Source organism: Saimiri boliviensis, chromosome 4 (genome assembly GCF_048565385.1).
Source record: "Saimiri boliviensis isolate mSaiBol1 chromosome 4, mSaiBol1.pri, whole genome shotgun sequence".
In the NCBI taxonomy this organism is placed as follows: domain Eukaryota; kingdom Metazoa; phylum Chordata; class Mammalia; order Primates; family Cebidae; genus Saimiri; species Saimiri boliviensis.
Genome location: NC_133452.1, coordinates 148,674,784 through 148,696,181, shown reverse-complemented (window position 1 = coordinate 148,696,181; position 21,398 = coordinate 148,674,784).

Sequence of the window (21,398 nt, the reverse complement as noted above, 5' to 3'; positions counted from 1 at the left end):
TAAAGATGAGGTTTCACCATGTTGGCCAGGTTGGTCTTGAACTCCTGACCTCAGGTGATCCGCCCACCTTGGCCTCCAAAGTGCTTGGATTACAGGCGTGAGCCACCCACCCAGCCAATTTTGAATTTTTAATAGAGACGGGTTTCTCCATGTTGGTCAGGCTGGTCTTGAACTCCCTGCTGACTCTGGGAGGCCGCCCACCTGGGTTTCCCAAAGTGCTGGGATTACAGGCATGAGCCACTTCGCCCAGTGTAGTATACATTTAGATTAAGAAAAACATTATTATATAGGTTTATCAATGTGATATGATTGGCTCCGTGTCCCCACACAAATCTCATGCAAATTGTAATTCCTAATGTTGGGGGAGGGACCTGGTAGGAGGTGATTGGCTCATGGCAGGGAATTTCCCCCCTGCTGTCCTCATGACAGTGAGTGAGTTTACATGAGATCTGGTGGTTTAAAAGTGAGTAGTGCTTCCCTCTTGGCTCTCTCTCCTGCTGCCATGTGAAGATGTGCCTGCTTCCTTTCTGCCTTCTGCCGTGATTGTAAGTGTCCTGAGGCCTCCCCAGCCATGCTTCCTGTACAGCCTGCAGAACTGTGAGTCAATTAAACTTGTTTTCTTCGTAAGTTACCCAGTCTCAGGTTTTTTTTTTTTTTTTTTTTTTTTTTTTGAGACGGAGTTTCGCTCTTGTTACCCAGGCTGGAGTGCAATGGCGTGATCTCAGCTCACCACAACCTCCGCCTCCTGGATTCAGGCAATTCTCCTGCCTCAGCCTCCTGAGTAGCTGGGATTACAGGCACGCACCACCATGCCCAGCTAATTTTTTGTATTTTTAGTAGAGATGGGGTTTCACCATGTTGACCAGAATGGTCTCGATCTCTTGGCCTCATGATCCACCCGCCTCGGCCTCCCAAAGTGCTGTTATTACAGGCTTGAGCCACCGCGCCTGGCCTCAGGTATTTTTTTATAGCACTGTGAGAACAGACTAATACGTAACGCTAATGTCTCAACATTCTTTACTCTTTGGGTGAATATCTGCTTATGTAAGCTGTGGAGAGAAGAAATTACAGAAGCTAGGGAAAGCTCTCTGGGCCGCTGTCCACTGCTCTGTTGCCTTCATTATTAACCCTACATCATTTTAGAATTTGTACTTCAATGGCAATGATTATTCCTCCAGGAATGGAATGCAGTTTCATCAGAACTTTCTCCCGACACGACACGCCTTGTAGCTCTGAGTCACAGACATTTTACTGAAAGGGAGTGTCTTTCATCTCATGGCTTCAAGCTGCCTGTGATTTCCCTACAGCCCAGAGACTGCCCTCCCTGTGATCACATTCCAGTTTGCACCCTCTCTCCTCACTCCCTTTTACCAGCTCTCTGGCTTTCTGGGGTTTGCCATTTCAGCCCGTTTCACAAGCCTTAGCCTCAGATTTTATAAGGTTTATCACTAAATTGCAGAATGAGAGTTGTTATCTTGCGTTACAGGAATTTCAGGCAGAAGCAAGCAGGTGGTATAACAGGGCAGTCCAAGCACAGCACAGCCCACAGGTTGGGACTCAAAGCCCGTGTGACCTGCCAAGGCACTGAGCTGACACCCTGTGCTCGCCTCTCAACCTCCCAGTCTTCCTCTTGCAGGAAAGGAGAGTTAAGCATTCCAAAGTGTTCAGCAGATTTGAGCATTTTGTCCAGGACATCTGGTTCCAATGTTTGAATATGTGTGTGTGTCTGTGTGTATGTATAAAAAATAACACATAAACACACACATATATACACATATAAATAATATATATTTATATAAAAATATAAATATATACACATATATTTTATATATATGTGTGTATATATACACACACATTCAAACATTGGAATCAGATGTCCTGGACAAAATGCTCAAATCAGCTGAACACTTTGGAATGCTTAACTTTTCTTTCCTGCAAGAGGAAGATTGAGAGGCTGAGAGGATACATATTTATACATATTTAGAGAGAGGGTCTCCCCGTGTTGTCCAGGCTGGCCTTGAACTCCTGAGTTCAGTGCGGTAGCACACACCTGCAGTCCTAGCTACTCCCCCTCCTGAGTACCTAGGACTGCAGGTGTGTGCTACCATGCTGGAATCAAATGTATATTTTGCATTTGTAAATTTATTGGCATAAGTGACAGAGTCCAGGCATATAATGAACTTGGTGACCCTGAAGAACAAATATTTCATTTTCTTCCATTTTTTTTCTCAGTTCTTGGAAACTTTCCTCCAATCTGTCTCAGCTGAGAAATATGTTCTCACCATATAGTCACGTGAAGGGTGAAACTCGCCTTCCCAGTTGTCATAATGAGCACAACTCAACAGTTTCTTCCACTAGAGGGATTTTACTGCCCTCCACTTTATTCTCCCAAGAAACTTTTAGTTAAAAAGCTTAAATGTGGCCAGGAGTGGTGGCTCGTGCCTGTAATCCTAGCATTTTGGGAGGCCGAAGTGGGCAGATTACCTGAGGTCAGGAGTTCAAGACCAGCCTGGGCAACATGGTGAAATTCCATCTCTACTAAAAATACAAAAATTAGCTGGGCATGATGGTGCATGCCTGTAATCCCAGCTACCTGAGAGGCTGAGGCAGAAGAATTGCTTGAACCGAGGAGGCAGAGGTTGCAGTGAGTTGATATTGCACCACTGCACTCCAATTGGAGAGACAGAACAAGACTCCGTCTCAAAAAAAAAAAAAAAAAAAAAAAGCTTAAATATTCTCACCACACACACATACAAACCAGGAAATTATCAGTATACTGTGTTTCTAAGATCAGACTCCTATATGGGTTTGGATCAGATTAAACCATTGAAGGTGGAAGTTCATGAGGCGAAGCCTGTGCCAGAAAATCACCCATAGTGAGATACAGCAGTAGAGGGGGATGAAGACCAGGAGGACAGTGAGGGCTTTGAAGATAGCTTGGAGGAGGAAGAGGAGGAGGAAGAAGATGATGACTAAGCAGTACTATGAAAGGACCACAGTGTTTGCAGATATTTGCAATTTGTTGCTGTTTTGGAAGTGTAAAGTAAACCAGAAACAGTACAGAACTGACGTTGAGGGAGGTGTCGTTTTTTTACTCTAGAAATGGGTGCATAGGCCGGGCGCGGTGGCTCAAGCCTGTAATCCCAGCACTTTGGGAGGCCGAGGCGGGTGGATCACAAGGTCAAGAGATCGAGACCAACCTTGGTCAACAAGGTGAAACCCCGTCTCTACTAAAAATACAAAAAATTAGCTGGGCATGGTGGTGCATGCCTGTAATCCCAGCTACTCAGGAGGCTGAGACAGGAGACTTGCCTGAACCCAGGAGGCGGAGGTTGCGGTGAGCCGAGATCGCGCCATTGCACTCCAGGCTGGGTAACAAGAGCGAAACTCCATCTCAAAAAATAAATAAATAAATAAATAAATGGGTGCATAATATAACTAGGCAGTAGTGGTGCCTTGGTACAACCTGAAAAATGTTAGGCTTGTTGAAACCTTTCAAGTATGGGCAAGTGCATTTATTTCATCTGCAATGAAAATAAATCCTTTGTTATTATAAAAAAAAAAGTTATATACAAATGGTAACTGTGAGGTGATGGATGTGTGAATTAGGTTGATTATGGTATCTCACCTCACAAGATATACATACATCAAAACATCACATTGTACACCTTGAATATATACAACTTTTATTTGTCAATTATACCTCAGTAAAGCTGCAGGGGAGGGAAACTTTTAGCCACAAAGCAGATCCAGGTGGAAAATCTTAACATCAATTGCTGGTTTTTGCATGTAATTTTTTTTCTTTAAAAAATATAGGGCCATAATGTAAAATTTAAAGGGCAAAATGGTAAGTTACAAAGCTTGTCTCTGTTCCTCCCCTTTCCCCTAATCATCTAGATCTTCCAAAAGACACCTAAAGGAACTGTTACAAGGTACTTGTATATTTCTAGACATCCCAAACTTTTCTTACCATATACATATTATATATTCTCCTTCACATAAATGTTAGCATACCATGAAAGCGACAGCAAGTTGCCCGTCTCAATCTTGTTCTCCCACTTTCTTTTTCTTTTCTTTTTTCTTTCTTTCCTTTTTTTTTTTTTTTTTTTTTTTTTTGATACAGGGTTTTGCTCTGTCACCCAGGCTGGAGTGCATTGGCATGAACAACGGCTCAGCACAGCCTTGTCCTCTTGCCTCAGCCTCCGGAGTAGCTGGAACTACAGGTGTGCACCACCACATGGCGAATTTTTAAATTTTTGTAGAGACAGAATTTCACTATGTTGCTGAGACTGGTCTCAAACTCCTAGGCTTAAGGGATCCTTTCACCTTGGCTTCCCAAAGTGATGGGATTACGGGCATGAGCTACTGCATCTGATCTCCTCACTCTTTTTATTACAGCACTCCAAATGTATTTGAAGCTACTCATTGCTGTCCAGAAAAAAAAACTCTATTTCTCAGCCTTTCTGTCAGCTAATAATGTAGGCTATGTAACTAAGTTTTAGATACTAGAGTGAAAGATGCTAGAATGTAACATTTGTCAGTTCTTTTGCCTTTCTGCTGGCTGGGATTTGGGCTTGATGACTGGAGCTTAAGCAGCCTTCTTGGACCATGAAACACCCCACTTGGGATGGCAGAGCAATAAGATTAAGGAAATTAGATCCTGAGAAAGATGGAGTCCCCTTATAAGCCATGGCCTGTATCTGGTTTTTGTTTTTTGTTTTTTTAATTAGCAGGAGAAACAGCTTAAACACCTTAAGAGTACCCTTCCTGCAGTCCAGGAAGTAAAAATTGTGTTGTTGAAAGATCCTTTGTCTCAGTGCTAATTTTTCTTTGCATCACCAAGCATCTATTTCCAACACATATGCAACGTTTGTCAGTTATACCTTAATAAAAAATTATAATAGTCAAAACAAATGATATATTTGGAAATTTAAAAATATACACTTATAAGTAAACTCATGGATCAAAAAATAAGTCACATTGAAAACTAGAAAACTTTTTGAATGGACAGTTATGAAAATGCTACATGTCAAATATTGTGGCATTCCACAAAATCTATTTTGAGTAAAATGCATAGTGTGAAAGTCTATAAATGCCGACATTTAATAAATAGGAAAACTAAAAAATCATTAGCTAGTCATCCAAATTAACTAGAAAACAACAGCAAAATAAATTCAAAGAACAAAAAAAAGAAAAATATAAGAGCAAAGTAAATACAACTAAAATTTATAATATAGAACATTGCAAAAGACAAGCGGTTCTTTGAAAAGCCTAATACAATTGAAAACCCTGTGAGCAAGAGCAGAAAAGCAAAGAGAAAGGACACAAATAAATTATGTTAAGAATGTAAGAGGAGGCTGGGCGCGGTGGCTCATGCCTGTAATCCCAGCATTTTGGGAGGTCAAGGCAGGAGGATCACTTGAGGTCAGGAGTTTGAGGCCAGCCTGGCCAACATGGCAAATTTTACACTTACCAGGGAAGAAAATAATCACGGCAACTTAAAAGACACAAACAAAAACTCCGACACATGAGCTTTGACCAAAATTCCAATAGATGGCAGTATTGGCCAAGTTTTTTTCCTTGAAAAACTTACCTTCTTTTCAAGACGCTAATTAAAACTTAGTAGAGAGAATAGGTCTATTTTCGGTAATTTCTCAATGAGAATTTGTGTATTTTATTAAATGTTGTGCTCTACACTGAAAAATTACAAAAGCCCTGAAGTGGTAATATCATAGACAATAATAAGAGTAATCGAGGTATGAATGAACAGTTTTGAGCACTGAAACACACTAAGGACTTTGTTATTGACTGAAATGTGTCCTCTCCCCAAAGTCATTGAGGACACATAATCCTCAATGTGACTCTATTTGGAGATGGGGCCTTTCGGGAAGTAATTAAAGTTAAATTAGGTCATAAGAGTGGGACCCTAGTTTGACGGGACTGGTGTCCCTACAAAAAGAGTCGGCCAGGCATGGTGGCTCACACCTATAATCCCAGCACTTTGGTAGACTGAGGCGGGACGATCATAAGGTCAGGAGTTCGTGAGCAGTCTGGCCAATATGGTGAAGCCCTGTTTCTACTAAAAATAAAAAAAATTAGCTGGGTGTGGTGGTGTGGTGGTTCATGCGTGTAGTCCCAGCTACTCAAAAGGCTGAGGCAGGAGAATTGCTTGAACCTGGGAGGTGGAGGTTGCAGTGAGCTGAGATCCAACCATTGCACTCCAGCGAGGGTGACAGAGCAAGACTCCGTCTCAAAAAAAAAAAAAAAAAAAGAGGAAGAGTCCACAGAGAGTCCTCTCTCTCGGCATGAACACAAAGGAAAGGCCACGTGAGAACACAGAGAGAAAGTGGCTGTCTACAAGCTAGGAAGAAATGCCTCACCAGAAACCAACCCTCACAGCAGCTTCATCTTGGACTTCCAGCCTCCAGAACTGTGAGAAAATACATGTTTGCGATTAAACTCGGTTGTCTTTTGTTAAGGTGGTCCTAGCAAAAGAATACAGGCTTTCCTAGCATTGTCTCTTTAACAGCTCACCAACCTGTGGTAGGAATCATTCCACCTGCGTTACTAACGAGAGCGCTGAGGATCAAAGGGGCCAGTAAATTGCTTAGCAGTGCCTAGGTTTTATGTAGTGAGTTTGGCTAAAACGGTTGAGGCTCCCTGATTCTAACCTCCTTGCAGGTTTTCCACCACGTCCGCTGACCTCTACATGGCAAAAACCAAGGGCCCACTCTGTCTTCGGGGAGCTCCACCCAGCAGCAGCGATTGACAGAGCTGTTCACCTCCTCTTCCTGCAGCGGTGGCTTCCAGAGTCCACACTTTGTGGTTCCCCTCCTTCGGCTGCCCCTCTTTTTTTTTCTTTTTAATTTTTTTTGAGATGGAGTCTCGCTCTGTCTCCCAGGCTGGAGTGCAGTGGTGCAATCTCGGCTCACTGCAACCTCTGCCTCCCAAGTTCAAGTGATTCTCCTGCTTCAGCCTTCTGAGTAGTTCGGATTATAGCCACACGCCACCATGCCAGAATAATTTTTGTGTTTTTAGTATAGACGGGTTTTCACCTTGTTGGTCAGGCTGGTCTCGAACTCCTGACCTTGTGATCCGCCCGCCTCGGCCTCCCAAAGTGCTGGGATTACCTGGGCGAACTACTGTGTCCTGCCCGCTGCTCCTTTCTTAGGTGAGCTTTGTTGCTGCCCTTCCTTTTCTGACTCTAAACACTGGAGAACTCCATGTCCAGTCTTGGGCCTCTTCCCTGTTCCTCACAAGCACTCCTTAGGTGACCTCGGCCACGCTCGTTGTTGGCCACAGCCTCCAAACTGGCTTTGTTGCCTCCACACTCGTCCCTCTGCCCTGACCAAGCAGCCAAGGTGACTGTTAAAATATGAAGCAGATCACGCCATGGCTTGGCTCAAGCCCCTCCAAAGTCTCTGCTCTCACTCAGAGGAAAAGTTAAGGTCTTTTTAAATTTTTTTTTTTTTTTTTTTTTTTTTGAGATGGGGTTTCACTCTTGTTGCTCAGGCTGGAGTGCAATGGTGGGATCTCAGCTCACTGCAGCCTCTGCCTCCTGGATTCAAGCAATTCTCCTGCCTCAGCCTCCAGAGTAGCTGGGATTACAGGCGCCCACCACCACACCCAGCTAATTTTTGCATTTCTAGTAGAAACGGGGTTTCTCCATGTTGGCCAGGCTGGTCTCGAACTCCTGACCTCAGGTGATTACCTGCCTTGGCTACCCAAAGCGCTGGGATTACAGGAGTGAGCCACCACACCTGGCCAAGCTAAGGTCTTTAGAACGTCTTAGTCTTATTCGGTGCCAACAGCTCCAACCCCCAACTCCTTTCACTTCTTGATTTATCACTGGCCTCCGCTGTTGCTCCTCTGTCCTTAGCTCATTCACACCTGCTACACAAGCCAGCCACGCTCCTGCCTCAGGGCCTTTGCTGGCTTCTCTGACTGGAATATTTCTCTGGTAATGCAGACGCCTCAGTATCCTTGAAGACGTCCTTATCTAAATTGCAAACCGCAGTTCCTCTCAGTACTACCTAACTTCTTTTCTTTGTTTATGTTTTTCCTTCAGCCCATACCATTCATTATCTACCATACTATGTATTTTACTTACCTTGTTTATTTTCTCTCCTCTAGAATACAAAGTCGACAAGGGCAGAGATTTTTGTCTTTTGTTTTCATGGTTCTAGATTCAAAACCTGTAACAATGCATGGCAGATGGAACATGTGAGAATTTGCTGAATATCTCAGTGGCACCATGTGGCCTCACCTAAGGATAATGGTTAAGAATGGGAAAGTTGGCCGGGCGCGGTGGCTCAAGCCTGTAATCCCAGCACTTTGGCAGGCGGAGGCGAGTGGATCACAAGGTCAAGAGATCGAGACCATCCTGGTCAGCATGGTGAAACCCCGTCTCTACTAAAATTACAAAAAATTAGCTGGGCGTGGTGGCGTGTGCCTGTAATCCCAGCTACTCAGGAGACTGAGGCAGGAGAATTGCCTGAACCCAGGAGGCGGAGGTTGCAGTGAGCCGAGATCGCGCCATTGCACTCCAGCCTGGGTAACAAGAGTGAAACTCCGTCTCAAAAAAAAAAAAGAATGGGAAAGTTTACTGTGCAAAGATCAGTTCTCAATAGCTGTCTGCATCTCAGAACAAGGGAAGTTAGATGTAAACCATTGCACAAAGGATTAGATAAAAATTTTTTAAAAATCAGACTTTGGAGATGAGTATTGCCATAAGCCGTATAAGAAAAACAATCAAATCTCTGGAGACATTAGAAAATCAGATTGATTCTAAATTTGCTGGTGATGTTTACCATTGCTGTGCATACAGGCAAAAGGAAGGGCTGCCCAATTTCTCATGGTTTTTCAGCTCCAGGTGTCTATGGCTAAAATAATAGACAAAGTAACACTATAAAACTTGGCTGAGGTGGGAGGACTGCTTGAGGCCAGTGGTTCAGGATCAGCCTGGGCAACATAGTGAGACTCTGTCTCTGAAACGAAACAAAATAAAAAGGAAAACAACTCATTCTGTTGTTGTGTTTTTGTATTTTTAGTAGAGATGGGGTTTCACCATGTTGGTAAGGCTGGTCTTGAACTCCTGACCTTGTGATCTGCCTGCCTTGGCTGTTTTGTGTGTTTTTTGTGTTTAAACACACACACATACACACAACACACACACACAGCAAACTTGACTATAAAGATTATTGCCAGGTGCGGTGGCTAACACCTAAAATCCCAACACTTTGGGAAGCCATGGTGGGCGGGTCATCTGAGGTCAGGAGTTCAAGACCAGCCTGGCCAACATGGTGAAACCCCATCTCTACTAATAATACAGAAAATTAGCCAGACATGGTGGTGCATGCCTATAATCCCAGCTACTCGGGAGGCTGAGGCAGGAGAATCGCTTGAACCTGGAGGTTGCAGTGAGCCGAGATTACGCCACTGCACTCCAGCCTGGGCAACAAGAGCAAAACTCCATCTCAAAAAAACAAAAACAGAAAAAGATTATTCTATATAATTTATTCAAGGACTATATGACTCAGTTCCCTTAGAAAAAAGTCATAATTTTTATGATATTACTGAATATTATGGCATTATTTGTGTAGCCGTCTTAAGTGAAGTTAATAACAGGATTAAGTAGCATATTATCTTCATGTCAGGCAAACATTATTTGGATTTTATAAGTTAGGGTGAGACACAAATAAGTAAAAATACTTTGTCTAATGAATAATGATGAATCTAAAATAGGATGGACTTGGCCAGGCATAGTGGCTCATGCCCGTAATCCCAACGCTTTGGGAGGCTGAGGCAGGAGGATTACTTGAGGCTAAGAGTTTCAGAACAGGCTGGGCAACAAAGGGAGAACTCTTCTCTAATGAAAATATGAATAAAAAATTAGCCAAGTGTGGCGATGTTCACCTGTGGTCCCAGCTACTTGGAAGGCTGAGGCAGGAGGATTGCTTGAGCATTGGAGTTCAAGGCTGCAGTGAGCTGTGACTGCACTCCAGCCTGGGCAACAGAGCAAGACCGTGTCTCTAAAAAAATGATAATAATAAATAGTACTGACTTGCATATGTATGCAACTCTTTTGTTACCAGTGACAGAATATGTGTGATCATGTTTTCTAGTCTTGCGACTGCTTTCTTGGTTGTATGTTTTATTTTTAGAATTGTTGTTTCCAAGGCCGGGCGCGGTGGCTCAAGCCTGTAATCCCAGCACTTTGGGAGGCCGAGGCGGGTGGATCACGAGGTCAAGCGATCGAGACCATCCTGGTCAACATGGTGAAACCCCGTCTCTACTAAAAATACTAAAAATTAGCTGGGCATGGTGGCGCGTGCGTGTAATCCCAGCTACTCAGGAGGCTGAGGCAGGAGAATTGCCTGAACCCAGGAGGCGGAGGTTGCGGTGAGCCGAGATTGCGCCATTGCACTCCAGCCTGGGTAACAAGAGCGAAACTCCATCTCAAAAAAAAAAAAAAAGAACTGTTGTTTCCAGGCTGTGTGGTTTGGAAACTCAGCTGACAGATGTATGAATCTGATTCCAGGGTCTCCAAGAGCTAGAAAGGGCCTCAGAGATCGCTGAGACCGATACTCTTGCATTACAGGTTGGAAAATGCAACCTAGAGACAAGAAAAAACTTGCCCAAGGACCTAACAGCCAGCCTGTGGCTAGGCTGATCCTAGAATCCTGTTCGTCCCACTCCGGTCACATGCTACTCAGGAAACTCACCAACATTCCCAAATATTGAGCATTTCCTACCTGTTACATTAGCAGGTTTTGAGAAGGATATATATTGTAGTTAAACTAATCAGCTTTGGGAAAATATGGGTGCGGCATGGAAATAGAGACTGCATTTGACAATCATTGCAGAAATGGCAAACCCTGAGAATGATGAATGGGCACTTTGCTCTTCCACCAAACTGAACCGTAGCTCTAAGGACAATGACTTCACATCTGTCACTCTAAAGCCTGTTCTAGGGACACATCCCCTCTGGCTCTCCCTCGATACTTCTGATTATAGTTGGTAATCGTGCCCATTAAATGTCTTTGGTTTCTTGGTACACAGAGAGAAGGTAAATAATACATCATGATTTAGGTAAGAATACACAAATATTTTCCACACTATAAATCTGTTTTCTATTCAGTTAAATATTAGATCATCTGGTAATGGAGAAAAATATTTGAAAATCCACCTAAGTTAACCTAATAAGTTGCATTTCCTGCCTTTGGGGCTTTGAATTTTTAAGTTTCATGTCTTAATAGATGGTGATCAGGATAAAAGTAATTCTCTCATATTTGTGCACGTTTAAGTCTGTGTACATCTGCATATAATTCATAGAGCAAGCGCCATGCCAGTATGCTTAGGAAACATAAGTGTGCATAACATAAGTGTGCGTAAGTGTGCAAAACATTAGACTAGAGTCAAGTTCCTCCAAGCAACTCGGGGTATGGTCACTTATCACGTTGTTTTGTCAGGCAGAGTTTGCTGGTGTATGAGTATTCTGGCATAATTTTATGATATTGAAAGTAGGAATTATAAACATGAGTAGGATTTGGAATCCTGTGTATCAAGTGACAGTGAGTGCATTCATGATGAAAATGACAACAAAAGCTAAGCGTGAAAGAGAAGGCCTTTAAGTGCAGGAGTTTTCAAACACCAATTTTTTTTTTAAGTGTATTGCCCAGGCTGAAGTGTGATGGTGCAACTGTAGCTCACTGCAACCTTGAACTCCTGGGCTCAAGAGATCTTCTTCCTTCATAGTCAGCCTCCTGAAGTGCTGGGATTACAGGCGTGAACCACCATGCCCAATCAAAACATTTAAGTCACTAAAGCTAAGTGTTAAAAAAAAACAATCATCATCCAGGCTCAGCGGCTCACACCTGTAATCCCAGCACTTTGGGAGGCCTACGCAGGTGGATCTCACCTGAGGTCAGGAATTCGAGACCAGCCTGGCCCACATGATGAAACCCCATCTCAACTAAGAATACAAAAAATTAGCCAGGTGTGGTGGCACACACCTGTAACCCCAACTATTTGGGAGGTTGAGGCAGGAGAATTGCTTGAACTCGGAGATAGACGTTGCAGTGAGCTGAGATCATGTCATTACACTCCAGCCTGGGTGACAGAGCGAGACTCTGTCTCAAATAAAATATAATAAAATAATAATAATGATCACATGGAAGATGGTGGTAGTAAAAATAACGTTAAGAATTATACATATCATGACAGTTTAGGGGTTAAGTGTGTATGTATTCTAAGAAAAATCTCCCTTATTTTTAGGTTTCATCTTACTCAGGTAAAATAAGGCATTTTCCTGGCTATGTGTGCTCATGCCTGCAATCTCAGCACTTTGGGAGGCTGAGGAGGGCAGATCACTTGAGCTCAGGAGTTTAATACCAGCCTGGGCAACAGAGTAAAACCCCAGCCCTAAAAAAAAAAAAAAATAGTGATTGAGTTTGGTGGTATGTGCCTGTGGTCCCAGGAACTCGGGAGGCTGAGGTGGGAGGATCACTTGAGCCTGGGAGGTGGAGGCTGTAGTGAGCCAAGATCACCCCACTGCACTCCAGCATGGGTGATGGAGTGAGACCCTGTCTCAAGAAGAAAAAAAATATCTATAGGTTATTTCTGCCCCAGTCCTTATTTTATATTTGCAAATAAATGGTGAACTTCAATTTGAAGACAGAAGTGAACCACATAATATTCTGAAATTATATCCTCACACATTTTACTGTGGAAACATGTACACACCCACACAAAATCCCACTTATAAAACGTCCCTGTAGGACACTAGCAAAATCCCATGGGATCCCAGGGTTTCAGGAGCATAGTTTGAGGAACCCAGTTAAAAATCTTTGTGCTGGCCAGGCATAGTGGCTCACGCCTGTAATCTCAGCACTTTGGGAGGCTGAGGCGGGTGAATCACCTGAGGTCAGGAGTTCGAGACCAGCCTGGCCAACATGGTGAAACCCCATCTCTACTAAAAATATAAAAATTAGCTGGGTGGGTGGCACATGCCTGTAGTCACAGCTACTCAGGAGGCTGAGGCAGGAGAATTGCTTGAAATGGGAAGGTGGAGGTTGCAGTGAGTGGAGATCGTGCCAGCACACTCCAGCCTGGGCAACACAGTGAGACTCCATTTCAAAAAAAAAAAAAAAAAAAGTTTTGTGCTTACTTCTTTAGAACTATCAGTGTTACCAGTTAGAATGATTTTGGCTCCAATTATATGTCTTTCTTTTTTTTTTCACCTTTTAATATATGTGTTTTTTTGTAGAGACAAGGTCTCACTATGTTGTGCAGGCTGGACTTGAACTCCTGAGGCCCCATGACCCTCCCACCTCAGCCCCGCAAAGTGCTAGGATTCCTGGCATGAGCCACCGCACCTGGCCTTCCAACTATACGTCTTTTACTCACATTCTTTGATAATAAGTCCTGAGGTAGGACAGCTTAACAAGACCATCAAAGACTGGGAATTCTTCCCATCTTTCAACTCTGCCATGTGAGAGCTTCCTTTATATAGTCACAAAGTGGCCGCAGCAGCTCCAGACATCTCATCCCTTATATCCTCACTTGGTAACAACAAAAGCCTGGAAGACACGATAAAGATCCAATCTTCCGTTCCTTTTTAAAAGTGAGGAAAATAATTTAATAGTCCCTACTTCCAGTCATATTTCCCCTTAAATCTCATTGGCTAAAATTCTATATTATGTACGCATTCCTAATCATCAGAGAGGAAAATGGAATTACGGTAATGACTTAGATAAGTGATTCACAACCCAAGCTGCTCACAGCATCATTTGGGGAGTTTTCAAAAACTGTTAAACTTTAAACCAATTAAATCAGAATCTCTGGAGATGAGCCTGGGCATCAGTATTTTTATAGAGCTCCCCAAAAGATTCTGATTAACAGTGAAGGGTGAGGACCAATGACTAGTCTAGTTCTTAGATGAGTCAAAGTTCACCCCCTTGGGCAAGGGAGGGACACAGACTTTCTTTAAACGTGGTTGACCTGGAATAGGGAGAGAATGACTTTGCCATGCCCATCGTGGTATTGTGGAGATTTAAGAATTAGTGGCCAGGCGAGGTGACTCATGCCTGTAATCCCAGCACTTCTGGAGGCCGAAGCAGGTGGATCGCTTCAGGCCAGGAGTTCAAGACCAGCCTGACCAACATAGTGAAACCCTGTTTCTACTAAAAATACAAAAATTAGCCAGGCGTGGTAGGCGTGCCTGTAACCCTAGCTGAGGAAGGAGACTCACTTAAACCCAAGAGACAGGGGTTGCAGTGAGCCAAGATCACGCCACTGCACTCCAGCCTGGGTGACAGAGTGAAACTCTGTCTAAAAAAAAAAAGGGGGGGGGGAACTAGTCAGAGCCGTGGAGACACCAGCTACTGATATATACTATAAACATGGACAGTATACTGCATAATCACTGGACATTAAAGAAACAAATTCCTTCTTGTCTCCTTAGGCTCAGAGCCACTCAGACATTGGGAAGCAAGTTTGTCAAGATGACAGAGAACCAAGGTAATGGATTCCAATGATGAAACAGGAAGTTCATTCATGAGTTTCTGGCACACCTCCAAAGTGACAACTTAGCCAGAAATGGGATAACTGGATTTCCCCACTTCTCTTTTATCATCCTCAATGAGAGTGATCAGATATTAGAGCTAGATGGAACCTTAGTCAAAATCTGGCTACCTGCCGCATCCCACCAGGCTGCCACCCATTTCAAGTTTGAAGAGACAGAGACACCTGGACCTTATGTAATTACTGGGGATTACCCCAGGAGTCTGTGGCAAAAGTCAGCTTCTCCCCTCCCTGCTTCCCCGCCCTGTCTCTGGCGCTTTCTACAAACACGAAGCTGTTTCTGTGATCTTAGTTAAGCGTCTGTAACCTGTGAATGCTGTATAGGAGGTCCTAATGAACATGATTTAGCTTTAACACTCAGTTTTCTAAAGGGACACGTGGGGGCAGCAAATGTTTAGGAAAAAAAAAATTCCAGTTTTAGCCTGTACTGTCTACATATGTGTATATACTTGGGAAGCGTGTGGGAAAGGGATATTTGAGAGCTCCTTTTTCTTTTTTTGTGGTTTACTTATTTGATACTGAGATTGTTTCTGAGCCATGTGCCTCAACATTGGATTGGGGATTTCAGAGAAAGTATTAGTCACTGTGATTCAATTTAGCTTCCAAATGTGACTCTGCTAAGAGACTATTAAAAGCACTCATAAATAGGACGTGTGACTTCTTTGGAGTGTTTGTTAATTTTGAGTCATATCTTCTTTTTAGAAATTCATGAGATTTGATGTCACAGAGACTGGAATAAGTATAGTCAAACTCATTAGTGAAGATTTCCTTTAGGTGTTTTCATAATCCATTTCCATTGTTATGATTATTGATGAATAAAACATTTTCTTTGGTAGATACTTCTTTTTTGCCCCACCTTCATTTAATGTTTCCATTCTTACAGTCAAGTTTCTTATCACTCCCTAATAACTCTCAATCAAATAATGATTCCTGGGTGATTATTCCTGTTTTCCTACTATCACCTGTTGATTTGGAAAGGCAGAACAATACCGTAAGAAGCTTTGCTAATGTATTGAAAGATAAAATGATAATACTAAATACTAGAAGTGATGCCAAAAGTGGAGTCCTGGCACTAGTGTTATATTGCCACAAAATATCAAGCATGTATCCAAACTGTTCAAGACACATTAAAGACACAGGTAATTTGCAGACATATTCAGGCTTGCACTTTGCATTTTTTGGTTTTCTTGTCGATTTCAGTGGAAGTTGAAGTCATTCATGGGAACCAGTCACCAAAGAAATGTCAGTATTAGAAACCCAAGAGCCATTTCTCTAGCTTCTTCCAGAATCAAGGCTTTAGAGGTAATTTCTATCAACACTGGACATTTTGTCTGCACCTAACAATGAACACATAGCATTATGTTTGATTGCAACCCGTTTAAAGCTGATTGGATGCCCAGGTTTAAGAACATTCTTCAATCAAAAAGGTCTTTTAATCAGGTCTTTAATGCTGAGCACAATCTAGGACACAGCATCATAGACTAACTCATTGGAGTGTCATCATCTAATCCTAACAACTCCCACCACCAACAGGCCGAATAGCTCTGGGCTCAGTACATACATTTGTACTGGGCTCAGTACACACATCTAAACTGGGCTCAGCACGTACCACTTACAGTGAGGGGCATTTTGTAATGAGAACTCTCAGGCTCTAAAATTCTGTTTCTGTTAGTTTCTTCCTCGGAATAAAACTGTGGAATGCATGGTGAGTTCCCTCTCTTTGGGAGGTTTGAGCTAGGCCACTATTCAATCACAAACATCACGAGTCAAATTCTTCCTACCTAGTGTTGGCAATGGAACACACCAGAACTGCTAAGGCCAAGGAAATCCCATTTTTTGAAGAGGGTTTCCTTTGTTAGCTTCTCTTTCTAGTAGTAAAAGTAAAAGAAAAAAGATGTTAAAGATGTAAATATCCTAGGCTTTTTTTTTTGTATAAATATTTGAACACAAGAATATGTAATGTAAACTGGATATGTATTTTTTACGTTTTACTTAACCTGAATTTCACACAATCTTTGCTTGAATGCTCCAATAATGAAAGGAGAAAATGTGTATTTAAACCATTTTTAAGTATTTATTTTTTATTCAGTACACTTGAGTTTCATTCGAGCTATATTTTAAAATGTAAAAATGCTAAGAAATTAAAAGCAGTCAAATGCTTTTGTCTGAGTCTTTGTTCGGAAGTATAGTAGACAACTTTGCCTTTAAAAGTTCTTGAGGCAAATGAAAACCAGTTTTTCAAAATTAGAACGACCACAACTTAGTGTCCTATAACAAAAATAATTCTCAAAGTGGTGAGTCAACTCAGAAAGGGAACTGTGTGTGTAAATTGTCAGGTTTTGGCATTTGTTTCCAACTACTTCCAGAGATAAATTTTCATTTTTATTCTTCTCAGCACCACATTTCAAAGGAAAATCATACAATTCTTATAGTCACAATACCACAGCTAAAATTATCTAATCATAAAGACTGTACAATTTACATCATAAGATTCAGAAAGAGCACATTTTGAGTTTGAAAATAAAGGAAGTGATATGTGCTATGTCCATTTTCTTTAAAAAAAAAAAAAAAACTCATATACTTGATCAGGCCTTGTTAAATTGTCAACATAAATTTCTAATGCAACTTATTATGTTGACATAAATACAAAAAAAAAAAGTGTCATTTGAACAGGGCCTCCCCAGTGTTCCAGAGCCTGGAACAATTTAATAAAACAATTAAGTACTGTTTTATTGAGAGGGGGAAGGAATGAGCTTTTAAAACAAAACAAAACAAAACGAAACCTCTCCAGACGGAGAATCTGTGAGTTTTGAGCATGTGATTGGAAATCCAGAGGTAGCTTGATTGTCATTTTGAGATCCTTCACAAGTAACCTTGCAGAGCCCCAAAAGACACGGGCACAGCTCTTTTGCTGGATATCCTTTCAGCAATACGTGTAAAAGTAGTAAGGCTTCACTATTAAGACACTACCAGAGATTGAAACATGGAAATCTGATAAGTTTTAACAGCCATCGAAGTGTGTGGTTTGGAGAAAAAGCAGGGGAGTCTGGAGTCTACAGGTCCCGTCGAGCACACGTGGAGAGGATGTGCTTCCTTTAGGAAGGCAGGAGAGACTTAAGAGAGTGTCTTCACTTTAAAAAGCACAGCCTTATCTCGTCTGGCAAAATTAAAGTGACAAATCCTGGAGAAAATCTCAGAGCACGCATCACAACCAGTCCCGCCATTAGTCAACTTAGACAAACGGAAAGTAAACGGAGCCTTGTCCGAGTCTATCCGCCACCCTGGGCCCCTCCAGGCAGCGGGAACACGGGGAGGACCCCTCAGGGCCGGCACCAAGGGAACCAGGACCGAGCCCCGGCGACTGCCGGCCTTTGCATGGCAGAAGGTTTTCAGGCTTCTGTCCCAGACTTTCAGGAGACTGGCATCCATTTAGGAGACTCTCTGTCTCCACCAGCCTCTAAATTCTGAATGGGAATAAGCCCAATCGGCTCCCCACCCCGCAGCCAGCCGGGGTTTGGCGCCAGAGCGCCCTCCAGGCAGAGGCGCGAGCGCAGCGGGAACCAGCAGCCCGGCGGGGGCGCCCTACCCTCGGCACGGCCGTCCCCGCCTCCCGCCTCAGCCCGAGGGGCCGGCCTCGGAGCCACCCGGCTGTGCCACCTGGGAGCTGGCCCGGTCCGCAGAGCAAAGCGGCGGCGGCGGGGCCGGAAGCTGGAGCGCGCTGCGAGCCAGCGGCCAGCGCACCGCCGGGAAGCGACGCCCACCTGTTTGCTCAGATATTGTCATTTCCAGGCCTTGACACTTGGACCCTGAATGGTGACCAGCCTCCTCACCTGAGGCAAAGCCGAGCCCCCGGGCACACAACCTCGGGTAGACTTGGTGGCCAGAGGGTCAGCGGCCCAGGTCGCCAGCTGCGCGCGAATCTCTGAGCACAAAGCATGCTCGCCTGGCGGTGGTGCCTAAGGCTGGGGTTGCTGCAGGTCCCCGAGGCCCGGTCCAGGAAAGGGCATCCGAGCCTCTCCACCCAGCGACTTAGGGACCTTTAGGTACAAACGCAGGCCGCTTGCATCTCTGGTGGAGAGGATGTTATAGAGGGCGCTGCCATTGGGTGCGCACCTAGTCAGCGAAATTAGCGAGTTTAGGGATGGAGAAGTAGGATGGAGAGGAGAGCGAAATTTCACTCCCTCTAATTTAGCAGGAAGAAGTCCATGATCCAGGATTCCTGGCTTTCCGGACTTTAGATTCAAGGAACACGTCCCAGGCGCATAGGCTTAACAAGCCAGACTGAGACTCAAGGTAGCGCGCGACGAGTTGGGAAGACGGGAAAGAAAAGGCAGAAGAGGGGAAACTGGAGAAAAAGAAGCCCAAAGGTGGAGTAAAGTTATGCCCCGTCCCTAGTAAACTTTATTCTAACCTAGAGGCTGTCGCGATTTCTTAGACGTAAAGACACCCTATTCTGTGCTTCTAAACCAGTGTCCCGCGAAAACCGGGAACGCCACGGAGAGAAATCGGGAAACGCCGAGTTTGTAGGCTCTTGCTTAGCAGTGCTGTTCGACTTGTTCTTAAGTTGGCTAATTCGAACGCAGAGCAGTTTGAGAGGTTTCGTTTGCCATACTTAGGACGGAGACACGCCCTGTTTTTCAAAGGAGGAACCCATAAAGCCGGGGTCTCAAGTTTTTCACAAGGCCAAAGATGAGGAGTGGCTGCAGTGAATCCCAAAACTCTGCTACAGATGGAGGCACACTTTTCCTACATAGCTCACAAATTTGGGTTTTACTCCCAGATACTCTGATTTATTTGTTGTGTTGACCCACTCAGGCTTCGGGACTTTACAACCCTCCAGCTGATTCTATTACGAAGTCAAGTTTGAAAGCCACTGCCCTAAGACATCCATTACCCCCAGGAAAGGTTTTTGGAGAAGGAGCAGGGACCTGCTCCCATTTAGCTCTTGGCAATTGTGCCAACTTTGGATCTAGCTCTCTAGTCATTGAAAAGTAGAATCCTTCACCTTACAGGTGTTTTGTTTTGTTTTTCAAAGTGACACAGCAAAACATTGACTCTCCAGTGGCATCAGCCATACAGGAATTATGAAAGATGAAGCCAGCTCCCCCAGGCCTTCAATTAGTGCAAATGATAACTTAGCATTGAGAATTCTGCCTGCCATGTTCAAGCTCTTTCAGGATATTCCATTAGGAACCAAAGTAATCTCTCAGGGCTAGTGATTGCAGACTTTTCAAGCTCGCGTTAAGGAAACTGAGAGTCTCAGATTCAGGCTGGATCACACGCACTTGCATCCAGATTCCCCCAAGCATCCAGACTCCCCCCAAATGGATCTGCTACGTTAAGACTGGCTACAGAAGAAGCCTTGCTGGTGTCTAGAGTGTCCAGGAGTGGCTCTGGGGAACGGGGGAGGGGAGGTGGGGGCAGTATTGGATGTCCAGGATCGCTCATGTACAAACTGAAAACCTGGTTATATTAAGTGATGAATTACTGATACCAAGACTAGCAAAACAGCCCCTTTTCAGCGGACATGGAGGGGAGGATAATTCTCTTGACCTTTCCTAAAGGCAACTCCAGAGGGCAGAGGCACCACATAGAACACTTCCTCCAGCCCCCCATCCCTCCCTGCCACCAGGCATCCAGCTGTGCTTGGGTTAGGATGCCTAAAGCGTTTATCACCTCACTCTAGACAAGGCAGAACCTGGAAGGAGATAACCCTCGGTGGCTGCGTTGGGTCAGGGCTTACTTATAACTTCTAGGATTTCATCCTCTCTTTCTTATTTCTGCACCATTTATTTGCAGTGAGAACCGCCTGATGCTTCCTTAACCCCCGTCTCTCCAAGAACAAGTGCATAACATGGGAAGGGGGGACCCGGGACTGGAGGGAGCAAAACCCTCCTCCACTGGTCAAGAATTCTCTGCATACCCCAGTTGCTGAGGACGAGAAAAGGGACCTTACAGTCTTCAAGAACTTTTTTACTCTCCCCACCCCCAACGCTTTCTGCTGATGTATTTGGGGGCCTTTGGGAGCATCCTCAAAGATGCTAGGAAAGCAAAGACTGGAGAGGAGGCTGCAGATGTGCCCATTCCATAGATGCAAGAGAGCCACTCTGCACTCTTCCAGCCCCAGGCCCAGCCCTGGACGGGGATCCCGGTCACACCCCGGCACCGCAGCTCAAGGTTCCCTCTGTCTTTCCGGGCCGGTCCAGACAAGACCTGTCCCAGCGATTTATTCTGCATAAGAGTTGGGAGAGTCCCCCTTTCCTCCATCCCTCCCGGCTCCCTCACCACCACCCCCCATCCCACACTCGGCGCGGTTCTCTGCTAGGGTTTCCCTCGGGGCAGATTACTTTATGACAGGGTGTGATAAGTGGTGATTTTGTTCCTCTTTTGATGGCAGGATTGCTTTGTAAACAGAAGCGCAAACCCGTTGCGATAGTGGTTCCACACCACTGCTCGGCAGCCGCCCTGGCACAGCGGGCAGCCGAGACGGCTGCTGCACCTGTCACCTAGGGCTGAGAGGGCCGGGAGGTCGCTCCTGGAGTGGGTGGACTGACCAGTGACGCGCTCCTCCAGCATCCAGGGCGTTCTTAGGTTCTGGGCCTCTGGGCTTTCCCGCTTGCTGCACACCTCCGGCCTGTACCCATCGCTATCAATTGAAAGCATGCGTTCTGGAGAGCCACAGTGGGATACCCCTAATGCACACCCTTCCTTCTTCACCTTCTCCCGGGACAACTTTGCTAAGAGATTTGGCTCATTTCTTTTCCTGTGGTTGCTAGTAATTCTACTGGTAATTCCTTTGGTCTAATCCAATTGGA